Source organism: Tupaia chinensis, unplaced genomic scaffold (assembly GCF_000334495.1).
Source record: "Tupaia chinensis unplaced genomic scaffold, TupChi_1.0 Scaffold000323_1, whole genome shotgun sequence".
Classification (NCBI taxonomy): domain Eukaryota; kingdom Metazoa; phylum Chordata; class Mammalia; order Scandentia; family Tupaiidae; genus Tupaia; species Tupaia belangeri.
Genome location: NW_006159817.1, coordinates 992,326 through 1,005,382, shown reverse-complemented (window position 1 = coordinate 1,005,382; position 13,057 = coordinate 992,326).

Sequence of the window (13,057 nt, the reverse complement as noted above, 5' to 3'; positions counted from 1 at the left end):
CCTTTGATGGTCTGCACAGAGGCACAGCTGCATGGAGGTGGACTGACCTGCCCAGCTGAGCAGCACGTTGGCCAAACGACCTCCTTTGCTTTTCTAGGAAACAATAATTGACAGAGTAAAATATGACCCCGCCTTGTTCCCATCCTCTCTTACTTTAATTCTCTCTCGTTTCACTGTTGCTGCCTTGGGTTTGCACCTTCTCATGAGGTTCTGTTTTCTGGAAGCTAAGCTATTTTTCCGTATGAACTTTTTCCATATTCCTTTTTAGCATTTAGAGGTAACTCTGTCGTTTTCCTTTTATCTGACAACGTAGTGAGTCCTATGACTACTTGGTTCTAAAACATATTTGGATGTTAGGACCAGCAGTTAGTGTAATGGCTATGTCGCTGGACTCCCATGTAGTTGACCGCGGTTCGCGTCCCGGACCTGGTGGCTTCAAACTCACGCCCGGCGCGTGTGCATGCGTGCCCAAGATCCCGAGAGGAGAATGGAGGAGAAGGGATTGCGGCGTGGTCAACCCCCCTGGGGGGTGATTTCTCGCTTTCTGTCTCTCTGTCTGTCTGGCGAGCGCATGCGCCCTCTAGCGAAAACCTCTCTCTCCCCCCCAAAAAAAACCCATATTTGGATGCCTAGGATAAACCTAGGTGGTGAGTCCTTTGGCACGCATGTGGGAGGGTTCGTCATGTATGTGCTGCTGTATGCCAGGTAAGTGCTGTGGGTGCACACCTGGGCACGCAAAGTAGCGTGGCCTCTCTGGGCTTCCGGCCGTGCTTCTCCTCTGCAGATGGAGCCAGGCGAACCAGCAGCTGGAGATGATGGAAGTGGTGGCAGCCGTTCTGAGTGGAGCTGGGAGGGGGGACAGAGTGCGGAGATGGGGAGGTAATTAGGAACCAGGCGGTATCACAAATCTCCCAGCCGCACTGACACCCGGGGAGAGGGATCACACACTTGGAGTCAGCCCAGACAAGTGTGAAAGCCCTTCACTCCATCTCTAGGAAGAAAGAGAAAGGGGACGGTGAGGGCTTGGGTAACCGATGACAGCCCCACCCCCAGCGCTCAAACCAAGACTGCCTGAGGTCCTTCCAGCACTCCCCCTCCCTCAGCTCAGACCTGGGTCAGGGAGCTGTGACTCAGAGGTGTGGAGAGCAGCCGAGAACCCTGCAAAGATCAGGGAAAGGTCAGAGGATGATGTGCCCTGGAGAAGGGAAGGTGAGGAAAGACTTCATGGCATCTAATCAAGGCTACCTAGATTTTAACAAGCCCTCAACTCACTCAGGCTGGCCCTCAGCAGCAGTGGCAAGCCATGCTTCCTGTGGCTGAAAAATGAGTCCCCAAGGAAAGAGGAAATTAATATGGGTTGAAAGGCACCTGTGTACGGGGCTGACGCTTCTGTCATTTCTCTGCAATCCTGCCACTGGGTAGATGGAGGCTCAGAGAGGATGTGTCCTTGGCCCAAGGGCACACAGTTCTGGTGGTGGAGGTCAGATCTGCCTGTTTGGGAAGCCTGAGCTTCCATCACACAGTCTTCTCCCTTTCGCCCTGAAAAAGAAGTAGAAACTCTCTCTCTGTGGGATGGATTCTTGGAGGTGTGAGTATTTGCAGAGACAGGGAGGTGAGCAGGTTGCCCTTTGATTCCAAAGGGATAAACAAATAGGAATGTGATTCCCCACCCACAACCACGGGGCTAGCTAACTTCTTTGGGAGCTGGTGACTTTGGTTCTAAGGCAGTTGCAAGAATAGGGATTCTCCATTTTTTTTTTTTTTCTCAAATTACAGCAATTCCCTCCATTCCTGGCCCCGGCACATGGTCTCATGGGGCTGATCAGGTATGTGTTCTTCTCTTCTCAGGGCTGCCTTCTCCCTGGGCGCTGGGGGTCAGTAAGGAGTGGAAAACTAAGAGGTGGGGTCAGTCCAGGGGAGTGTCTCCAAAGCCAGGCCATGACAGGATCTGCAGTGAGGCCCCTGCCCTTTCTCTCCCTGATCTCCTTTCCCCAATACTCTCTTCCTTGCTTATTCTGTTCCATTCTGGAACATTCCATAATGACTTCCTCCTTGGGGCCTCAGCTCCTGCTATTTCTTTTGCCTGGAAGATCTTGACTTGGCTGTTTTCTCTTCAACATTAAGATCTCAGGACCAGCAGTAAGCGTAATGGCTAGGTTGCTGAACTCCCATATCATCAATCGAGGTTCGAGTCCTGGACCCGGTGGCTTAAACTCACACCAGGCACATGTACATGCGTGCCCAAGATCCCGAGAGGAGAATGGAGGAGAAGGGATTGCAGCATGGCCACCCCCGAGGGCGGAGGGGTGATTTCTTGCTTTCTTTCTCTTTTGTGAGTGCATGTACCCTATTACAACAACAACAACAACAACAACAACAAAAATCTTTAAAAAAACTTTTTAAAAAGCAGCCGCTTGTCAGAAGCAACACCAGAGGACTAGCTCAGTGCTCATCAGTGGGGAAATTAAGCTCGTGGTGGTTTCTCCACGCAGCAGAAGACCTCGCTGTTGCAAACCGGAAGGGACGAGGGCCCCACCTGGCAACTGGATGGGTCTCAGGAACCTGGCCTTGACTGAGAAGAGCAAGTTCCAGAAGGACATCGACATGGACTGGTCAACGGTTCTCATCTGGGCCAGTTTTGCCTCCCTCCCTGGGTCACTGGATAATGCCTGGAGAGTTTCTTGGTGGTCACCCTGGGAATGAGGAGTTATGGAACCGGCCCCTACTGGGTAGAGGCCAAGATGCTGTTAAATGCTCTCCAATGCACAGAACATCCCCCAATAACAAAGCATCATCCTGCCCCAAATGCCCGTGAGACCAAGACTGAGAAACCCTGCCATCTATAAAGCCATTTTTTAAAATAATTATTTTATTTAACTTTATTTCTTTATTTTGACCAGAGAGGGACAGAACAAGACTGAGAGAGAGAGAGAGAGAAAGCAAGTCACCAGGCTCGGGATTTGAACCATGGTCGACCATGTGGGAATCCAGCACCCTTAACTACTACACCACCTGCTGGCCCCAGTCAAGTCATTTGTATAGAGCTCCAAGACATGTTATAAATAGATGCATTAACAGATAAATAAGCACAATAATTTTTATCTCCTACCCCACCATCCCCTAGCTTTTTATTTTTTATTTTTTGAGAGGTTTTTCACTATAGGGCGTGTGCGCTCACCAGACAGACAGAGAGAGACATAGAGACAGAAAGCGAGAAATCACCCCCCAGGGGGGATGGTCACGCCGCAATCCCTTCTCCTCCATTCTCCTCTCGGGATCTTGGGCATGCACGCACACACGCCCGGCGTGAGTTTTGAGCCACCGGGTCCAGGACGCAAACCGCGGTCGACTACGTGGGAGTCCAGCGACATAGCCATTACGCTAACTGCTGGTTCCCTCCCCTAGCTTTTTGGTGGTAGATTTCAACTAGTCCGTTCCCCTCGAATAGAACTCTTCTGTGGCCCTTCACAGTGTCCGATGCTCCATAATTATCTGTCAGAGGAATGAAATAACAGCTGATAAACACCCACTGCAGGGTAGGGATTATTTCAGATGAATGGATGGATGTGTCCCCAGAGAAACTTTGGGGATGGAAATGCTTTTTCTGCATGCCTTTTTTTTTTTTTTAAAGAGAGAGACTTTTGCTAGAGGGCCTGTGAGGTTGCTTGAGAGACAGAAAGGGAAAAATCACCCCCTAGGGGGAATAGCCACGCTGCAATCCATTCTCCTCTACTCTCCTCTCAGAATTTTGGGCACACATGCACATGTGCTCTGCATGAGTTTTAAGCCTCCGGGTCCAGGACTTGAACTGCAGTTGACTGTGTGGGAGTCCAGTGATGTAATGCATTTTGTCATCTGCTGGTCTCTCTCTCCCTCTTTTTTTTTTTTTTTTTTTTTTGAGAGAGAGAGATTTTTGCTATAGGGCACATGTGCTCACCAGAGACACAGAGAGATGGGGACAGCCCCCGGGGGGATGGTCATGCTTGAATCTCTTGTCCTCCATTCACCTCTCGGGATTTGGGGCACACATGTACACATGCCTGCTGTGAGTTTTAAGCCATACAGTCTGGGACTCGAACCATGGTCAACTACGTGGGAGTCCAACGACTAACTACTACACCACCCGCTGGTCCCTCTGTATGTTTTAAATAATTTGTAACAATGTTTGGAAATCTCCTGGGGGAAGCAAAAGCAGTGTATTTTTTCCTTGCTTTTAATGACAGGCCAGCCTCAGATGTTGGTTTCCCTCCGGAATAGCTGATTTCTGATCTCTCTATGTAGTCTGATCATCTTGGGTCTCCGCATTACTCGTCTGTAACCTGGGTTCCTGCCTCTCTGCTCGCCACTCAGAAATGGAGCACAGCCCCTGTGAGATGCCAGTTGGAAAAACGCTTGAAGAGATCTGAGGAGGAAGTAGCATAAGCCTTGGTGCCTCCTCTCCACCCTTTACCCGTCTCTAGGTCATGGAAGGGGATGTCACCACAGAATCAATGATTTTTTTCTTTTTTTTTTTTTTGAGAGATTTTTGCTATAGGGCATGTGCGCTTGCTGGAGATAGAGAGAGATGTGAAAGCAAGAAATCGCCCCCCTGATGGGGAGTGGCCATGCTTCAATCCCTTTCTCTTCCATTCTCCTTTTGGGATTTTGGGCACATGCACCCAGCATGAGCTTAAGCCACTGGGTCTGGGACTCGAACCATAGTCAATTACATGGGAGTCCAGTGACATAATCATTACGCCATTTGCTAGTCCCATCACCACTGAATATTTAATGGATACTTAACAGGTATATGAATATCACAGGCATGTGAGTGGACTTGCAAAACTACTAAGGAAGAATTACAAATTATTTCAGATGAAAACCAATGTGGGGGGGGGCGGCAGGTGGCATGGTGGTTAAAGGTGTTGGATTCCCCCTGGCTGACTGCAGTTCGAGTCCTGGATCTGGCAGCTTTCTTACTCACTTTCCCTTTCTCTGTTTCTCTGTGATCAAGTTGAAAATAATAATAATAACAAATGGAATTTATTAAACAAATAAATCTTATAAAAAAAAGGAAAGAATTGGGGGAGATGGAGGCAAACAGGATTGTACATATATGTGAATATGAGGATGTGCCCAGATATGTACATGACTATAAATGACTATGTGTGTGGCCTTGTATCTAGGCATATGTATGAGTGTGCATGTAAACATGTATGGCCTATGAGTACATACATGTTTGTATGGACATCTGGTCAGTGTGAGTGTGTGTGAATGTAGGGCATGCACATCTTCACATAGATGATTTATGTATGTGTGGTTCTGTGCATGGACATAAAAATGAATGGGTGAGGGAACCAGCAGTTAGCGTAATGGCTATGTCACTGGACTCCCATGTAGTTGACTGCGGTTCGCGTCCCAGACCCAGTGACTTAAAACTCATGCCGGGCACGTGTGCGTGCGTGCCCAGGATCCCGGGAGGGGAATGGAGGAGAAGGGATTGCGGCATGACCATCCCCCCTGGGGAGTGATTTCTCGCTTTCTGTCTCTATGTCTCTCTCTGCCTGTCTGACGAGCGTACGCGCTCTGTAGCGAAAACCTCTCCAAAAAAGTAAATAAATAAATGAGTGGGAGAGATGCACACAGGCACATACAAAGAAAGGGGTCTTCGAAAAATTCATGAGAAATGTGTATTGTTTAAAAAATGTGTAATGTAAAAAAACTATTGCAAAGTCTATGCATAGACTTAAAAACTTTTGCACCAAAATAAACTTGTAATTTTTTTTTTTTTTTGAGAGAGATTTTTGCTATAGGGAGCAATATAATGTTTACCAGAGAAACAGAAAGAGAGAAATCACTCCCCAGGGGGATGGTCATACCACAATCCCTTCTTTTCCATTCTGCTCAGGATTTGGGGCTTGCGTGCACGTGTGCCCAGTGTGAATTTCAAGACACTCAGTCCAGGACTCGAACTGCAGTCCACCATGTGGGAGCCTAGTGCCTTAACCACTATGCCACCTGCTGGTTCCTAAACTTGTACTTTAATTTCTTATATAATTTTTGAAGTCCCTTCATATATACACAAATTCTCATTCACACACGCATCTGAGTGTCTGCTACTGTATACGTATTTGCGATTTTGTGCACACAAATGTCTATTCTTTACTAAAGATATGCATCTGAGTCCCTCTCCTGCCTTCTCTTCTCTCATCTCCCTCCCACTCCTCCGTTCTTCCTCCTCCTCTTCCTCCTCTTACCCAGGTGTGCTGGCCTAAGAATGACCAGCTTAGGTGAACCTCCTCTCTCCCTGGCTTTGGCCATTCCCAGCATGTGGGAGGCAGCTCAGAACAGGCTCTTAGGTGAAAATCCAGCTCCCTCTGAGCCCTAGTGACAAAGGAATTGCCTGAAGGCTCTTCCCTAATCCTCCAGTGGGCCCTCCCCCACTTACCTCTCTCTGTGGGAACAAAGGATCCTTCTGCCCTGGTGGTCACATTCCTGACAGCTTAGTTCAGAATGAGGTGGGGGGACAGCAGGATTTTGAGGGGCAACTGGGCAACCTCTATTGGCCTCAGTTTCCTCCTCTGAGAAACAGGGCAAGGCAAACAGTAGAATGGTCAGCAGGTGAACTGAAATGCCTACGTGGCTATAATCAAGCTGCCCCTTACCCCTGTCAGACTTAGGTAGGCCCAGCAAGTATCTACTGAGGACCTACTGTGTTTCATACACTGTTCGGGCCTGGAAACCCAGAGAGGAAGAGAGATGATTCTCTATCTTGGGAAGACCACAGTGGAAATGGAGGTGAGACAGGAACAGAAACACCGATGGCCACAGTTCAGGTCAAACCTGTTATACCAGGAGGCCAGTGAAGATTTGAGACCTTCGGGCCAGCTGATGGCATGGTGGTTAACATGGCTGGAACCCACAGGGCCAACCATGCAGTTTGAGTCCTGGACCCAGTGACGTGAAAAACAGGCTGGGTGTGTGTGGGTGTCCCAAATCCAAAGAAGACAACAGAAAAGTGAGTGTGGCATGACCACTCCCCAAAGGGTATGCTGTCTCACTCCTTCTCTCTCTCTCTGTCTCTCTCTCTCTCTGACAAGTGCTTACACCCTCTGGCAAAACAAACCAACCCAAACAAAATGACCTTTCCACAGCTCTATTTCACCTGCCTAGTTAAAGACCATATCCCTTCCTGGGGCATTCTGGGCTCTCTAAAATGAAGGGGAGGGTAGCTGGAGAAGGCTCCTCAGAGGGTCAGATGTGTGAAAGAGAACTGGCTCTAACCTAGCAGGTAGAGTTTGGGGAGCGAGGATGTGGAGGAGCGAAGAGAGGTCATGTCTTAATAAAGAATTCGGCAGCTGGACCTGGAATCTGGCTGATCCTCACCAATGAGATGGAGGTAGTAGTGGGGGGACCACGTGGTGAGGGGGCTGTGAAAGATTCCACTTATTGAGACCGGAGCCCTGGAGGACGGTGTTCCAGCTGGCAAAGAGTCTTCACTCCTATGACCTCAGCTTTTCCTCCCCACCCAATGAGCTCGATGCTATCATGCACACATGACATCTGAGGAAAGGGAAGACACAGGAAATAGCAGTGGCTCATTCCAAGTCTACCTGGGACCCAGGCCAGTCCAGGGCTGCCTTCTCTGCTTCGTGAAGGTGCCAGTGCTGGGAGACATCTAGGAGGCGGGGCTTCCTGAGCGTTTTGTTTATACTTGGTTATATTTTGACTTCATCTAACACTTGCTCCTTAACGTTGCCCCTCGGAACATGCTTACGTTCCTCTGAGTTCCACCATGCATCCAGCTGGCCACCCACCCATCCATCTGCCCATCCACCTGCCCACAATCCCACTCACCCATTCATCTATCTGTCTATCAATGCCCTCCTACCCATTCACCCATGGACGCACCCATGGACGCACCCATGGACGCACCCATGGACGCACCCATGGACGCACCCATGGACGCACCCATGGACGCACCCATGGACGCACCCATGGACGCACCCATGGACGCACCCATGGACGCACCCATGGACGCACCCATGGACGCACCCATGGACGCACCCATGGACGCACCCATGGACGCACCCATGGACGCACCCATGGACGCACCCATGGACGCACCCATGGACGCACCCATGGACGCACCCATGGACGCACCCATGAGTACCCAGTTGCCTATCTCTATTCACCCAGCCATCTATCCATCCATCCTCTTTTCACTCATCCAAGTATTCATGCACCCCCCTACATACCTATCCCCTCACATCCCCACTGTCTATCCTCTTCCTTATTTTACTCACCCATTTACACACGCATTTATCCAGGTGTCACACATGGACTCATTTGCATATGCACCTGTCCAGCCGGCAAACCTAACTACCCCACACGCATCTTCGCATCCATGTGTCCACACTGGGCCTAGATTAATCACCCCTTTCCATCCACCACCATCCATCCACCCACCCATTCATTCACACACCCATTTGCCCCATTCATCCGTACAACCACCCGATTACAGATCAACACAGAGTATCCACCTACACACAGATTCGACCAATGAATGAGTCACCCACCCGCTCCACAGAGCACCTACCCTCTAAACCACCTTCTTCCTACCCATCACTCTTGGAGGCAGAATCTTCACTGCAGGTGAGACTCCAGGTCTGTCCAGGGGAGCCAGAGTTGAGGGATTTGCAGGGCCCTGACCCCTGGCCCCACGTGCAGAAGCTGGCAGCTCTGGCTTCTGGATGTGGGCAGAAGCTGTAGCTGAAATGCATCCTCCAGAGCTTAAAGATCTTGAGAGGGATCTTTCTTCCAGGCCCAAGGGCAAGAATTTTGGAAATGGAGGAAAAGGGGAACTACAGGGAGACAGAAAGCTTGGGGAAGGGGTGGAGAAAAGACAGGAAGGATAAAGAGGGATGAGCAAATTAGAGGGGGAGAGAAAAATAGTCATGCATGTAGAGAGAGTAGGAAGTGAAATCAAGGGAAAAAAAGGAAGAGAAACAAGGCGGGAGAGAAAACAGTTTCCTTATGAGGGCGGGGAAAGCGGAGGCCAGAGGAGCTTCCGCGGTGTCACCCCCTGTGGCTCCCCCAACCCCGGAACTCCCCAGAAGTCCACGTGGCCCGGGGCCATGGCACTCCGGGACTCACCAGCACCTGCCGCTGCGTGGGCTCGGCCAGCTCCACCATCAATTAGGTGATGGCTGGGCAGCGCCTGTGGAAATTACCTTCTAATTTCTTAATTACATTGTCCTCACCAGCAGCTCAACCTGCCTCGGAGAGGCGAGTGCCGAGCTCCATTCTTCTGAACCCGCTCTCCGGGTGCCATAAATTAGGACAGGCTTGCCGGGTGGGTGAGCTGGGGAATGGGGGCGGGGGAGCTGCACCCTCCCTCACAGCCCGCGGGGCTATTTTTATCTTCCAGCAGCACCCTGGAGAAGCCTCTGCTAATTTGCTTCCCGAAGGCTGTCTCATCTCTGGCCTCCACGCCCACTCCCCAACCAGACCTGAGAAGGCTCCCAGCTGCTGGGTAGTTGGGCTCAACCAGACCTGGGTTCCGAACCAGGCCACTGCAGGGTACTAAAGGTATGACCCTGGCCAAGTGCCATCACCTCGCTGTGCCTCCGTTTTCCCATCTGCAAGGTGGGAATAAAAGAGTTATGTTTCAGTTATGGCCCAGCCTGGACCAGCAGTTAGCCTAATGGCTATGCCATTAGTCCCATGTAGTCGACCGCAGTTGGAGTACCGGACATGGTGGCTTAAACTCATGTCAGGGGTGTGTGCATGTGTGCCCAACATCTGAACAGGAGAATGGAGGAGAAGGGATTGCGGTATGGCCAGCTCTTCTAGGGGGGGGGGGAAGGGTGAGTTCTCGCTTTCTGTCTCTCTCTGTTTTTCTGATGAGCACAGGCATCCTATAGCAAAAACCTCTCAAAATGAAAATTAAAAAAATAAATAAATAAAAAGAAGGAGCCCAGCCTGTGAAGCGTTCAGTCCCATGGTATTCTGAGAACGTCAGTTGTCCATTCTCTTAGTTAGGGAGTGTCTGCTGCAGGTCAAGCCCTCTTCTAGTCCCTGCAGAAAAGGGATGAACAGCAGGGTCTGTCCTCTGGGCATGCGCAATGGTTGTGCTGTGTTATTATTATTATTAGTCAGTCTCCTCTGCTTAAAGGGTTCCACCATTTGTGAGGCCCTGTGGCTGCAGCAGATGAACTTCCTGAGATGAGTTGCTAGGGAGTATGGGTGAGAACTCAGAGAGGAGGAATTATCTGGTGGGGGTGGGGGTGATTATGACACAGAGGAATGGCATCTTGGAGATCACATTTCTGGGGTGATCACATTCTCATGAGAGTTGGGCAATGGCTCCCCCAAGCCCACTCAGTCCTCAGTGGGGCTCGGGTCTGTGTTTTCAGGGTCTTCTCTCCTCAGAGTTGGGTGATGCTCAAAGTGTGGTCTGCAGACCACGTCAGCATCTCTTGGGAATCCCTTAGAAATGCAGATCTCAGACCGTACCCTGAGACTTTCTAAATCGAATCTCTGGAGTTAAGACCCGGAATCTGCGTTTTAACAAGATCTTCAGAGGATTTTATGCCCAATGAAGTCCAAGAAGTCTGGCCATAACTGAAACACAGTCTCTTTTGTTGACTTCTTTCTTCTTTTTTATTTTTTTAATCTTTATTTTTTTTGAAAGGTTTTTGTTATAGGGTGTGTGCACTTGCCAGGGAGACAGAGAGAGACAGAGAGAGACAGAAAGCGAGAAATCATCCTTCAGGGGAGATGGCCATGCCACAGTCCCTTCTCCTCCATTCTCCTCTTGGGATCTTGGGCATGCACACACACGCACCCAGCGTGAGTTTAAGCCACTGGGTCCAGGACTTGAACCGCAGTCAACTACATAGAAGTCCAGCGACATAGCCATTACACCAACTGCTGGCCCCAGTTGATTTCTTTCTTGATCACGATCTTACCTTGTGATCCTCATTTATGAGACTCCAAGTTGCACAAAGGCTGCTGTACGCATATACTTTTGGGGTTCTCAAACCTGCCAAGGCCCAGGCTCACACTGGACTCTACAAGTGTTTCCAGACCATAACAGAGAAGAAAACTCAAAGGATTTCCTGAGTTGAACTCAAGAAAGAGATGAGGATTCAGGGAGTGCGAGATGAGCAGAATTTGTGGTTCAGAGTACTGGAGAGGGGGAGATCTTCATAAGGAGAAAACTCTGGAAATCATGAGAGGGTGTTCTCATGTCTTTGGCTCTCTGTACTCTGAGTATGTGAGAGGTAACTTCCTGAGGCCAAGAAAAGAACTGCTAAAAGGGGTAGGCAGAACAATTCCTAGATCTCACGTAGGAATGGGAATAACTCATGTTGTTACGGAAAGAACTCATAATAGACAAGACATTGTGTAGAATCCTCAGAAGACTACTGTTATAATAGAAGTGATAAATTATCCCTAGATTAAAGGTTGCTTTAAAATTAACCAAATGAGGGCCAGCAGTTGGCATAATGGCTATGTCGCTGGACTCCCATGTAGTCGACCACAGTTTCAGTCCTGGACCTGGTGGCTTAAACTCACACCGGCCATGTGTTCATGCATGCCCAAGATCTAGAGAGGAGAATAGAGGAGGTGGCTTAAACTCACACCGGCCATGTGTTCATGCATGCCCAAGATCTAGAGAGGAGAATAGAGGAGGTGGCTTAAACTCACACCGGCCATGTGTTCATGCATGCCCAAGATCTAGAGAGGAGAATAGAGGAGGTGGCTTAAACTCACACCGGCCATGTGTTCATGCATGCCCAAGATCTAGAGAGGAGAATAGAGGAGGTGGCTTAAACTCACACCGGCCATGTGTTCATGCATGCCCAAGATCTAGAGAGGAGAATAGAGGAGGTGGCTTAAACTCACACCGGCCATGTGTTCATGCATGCCCAAGATCTAGAGAGGAGAATAGAGGAGGTGGCTTAAACTCACACCGGCCATGTGTTCATGCATGCCCAAGATCTAGAGAGGAGAATAGAGGAGGTGGCTTAAACTCACACCGGCCATGTGTTCATGCATGCCCAAGATCTAGAGAGGAGAATAGAGGAGGTGGCTTAAACTCACACCGGCCATGTGTTCATGCATGCCCAAGATCTAGAGAGGAGAATAGAGGAGGTGGCTTAAACTCACACCGGCCATGTGTTCATGCATGCCCAAGATCTAGAGAGGAGAATAGAGGAGGTGGCTTAAACTCACACCGGCCATGTGTTCATGCATGCCCAAGATCTAGAGAGGAGAATAGAGGAGGTGGCTTAAACTCACACCGGCCATGTGTTCATGCATGCCCAAGATCTAGAGAGGAGAATAGAGGAGGTGGCTTAAACTCACACCGGCCATGTGTTCATGCATGCCCAAGATCTAGAGAGGAGAATAGAGGAGGTGGCTTAAACTCACACCGGCCATGTGTTCATGCATGCCCAAGATCTAGAGAGGAGAATAGAGGAGGTGGCTTAAACTCACACCGGCCATGTGTTCATGCATGCCCAAGATCTAGAGAGGAGAATAGAGGAGAAGGGATTGTGGCATGGTCATCCCCCCCGGGGGGTGATTTCTCACTTTTTGTCTCTCTGTTTCTCTCTGTCTTTTTGGTGATTGCACGTGCCCTATAGCAAAAACCTCTCTCTAAAAAAAAAAAGAAATTAACCAAAGGAATAAGATTCTTAGTAACTTAATTGTTGAACAAAATACAACACTGTTTAAAAGAATGCAACAAAACTGTGCAACCGAGAAGAGAAAATTCACAATGTTCAACATTCAGTTGAAAATTACTATACATACAAAGAAGCATGAAAATATGACTCATAACCAAAAGAAAAGCTGATCGATAGAAACAGATTTAGAAATGATACAAAGGATGGAACTAGCAGAGAAGGGTATTGAATCAGTAAAAATATGCTCCACATGTGGGACCAACAGATGGCATAATGGTTACATCACTGGACTCCCACATGGCTGACCATGATTTGAGTCCCAGACCCAGTGGCTTGAAACTCACATTGTGTGTGTGTGTGTGTGTGTGTGTGTGTGTGTG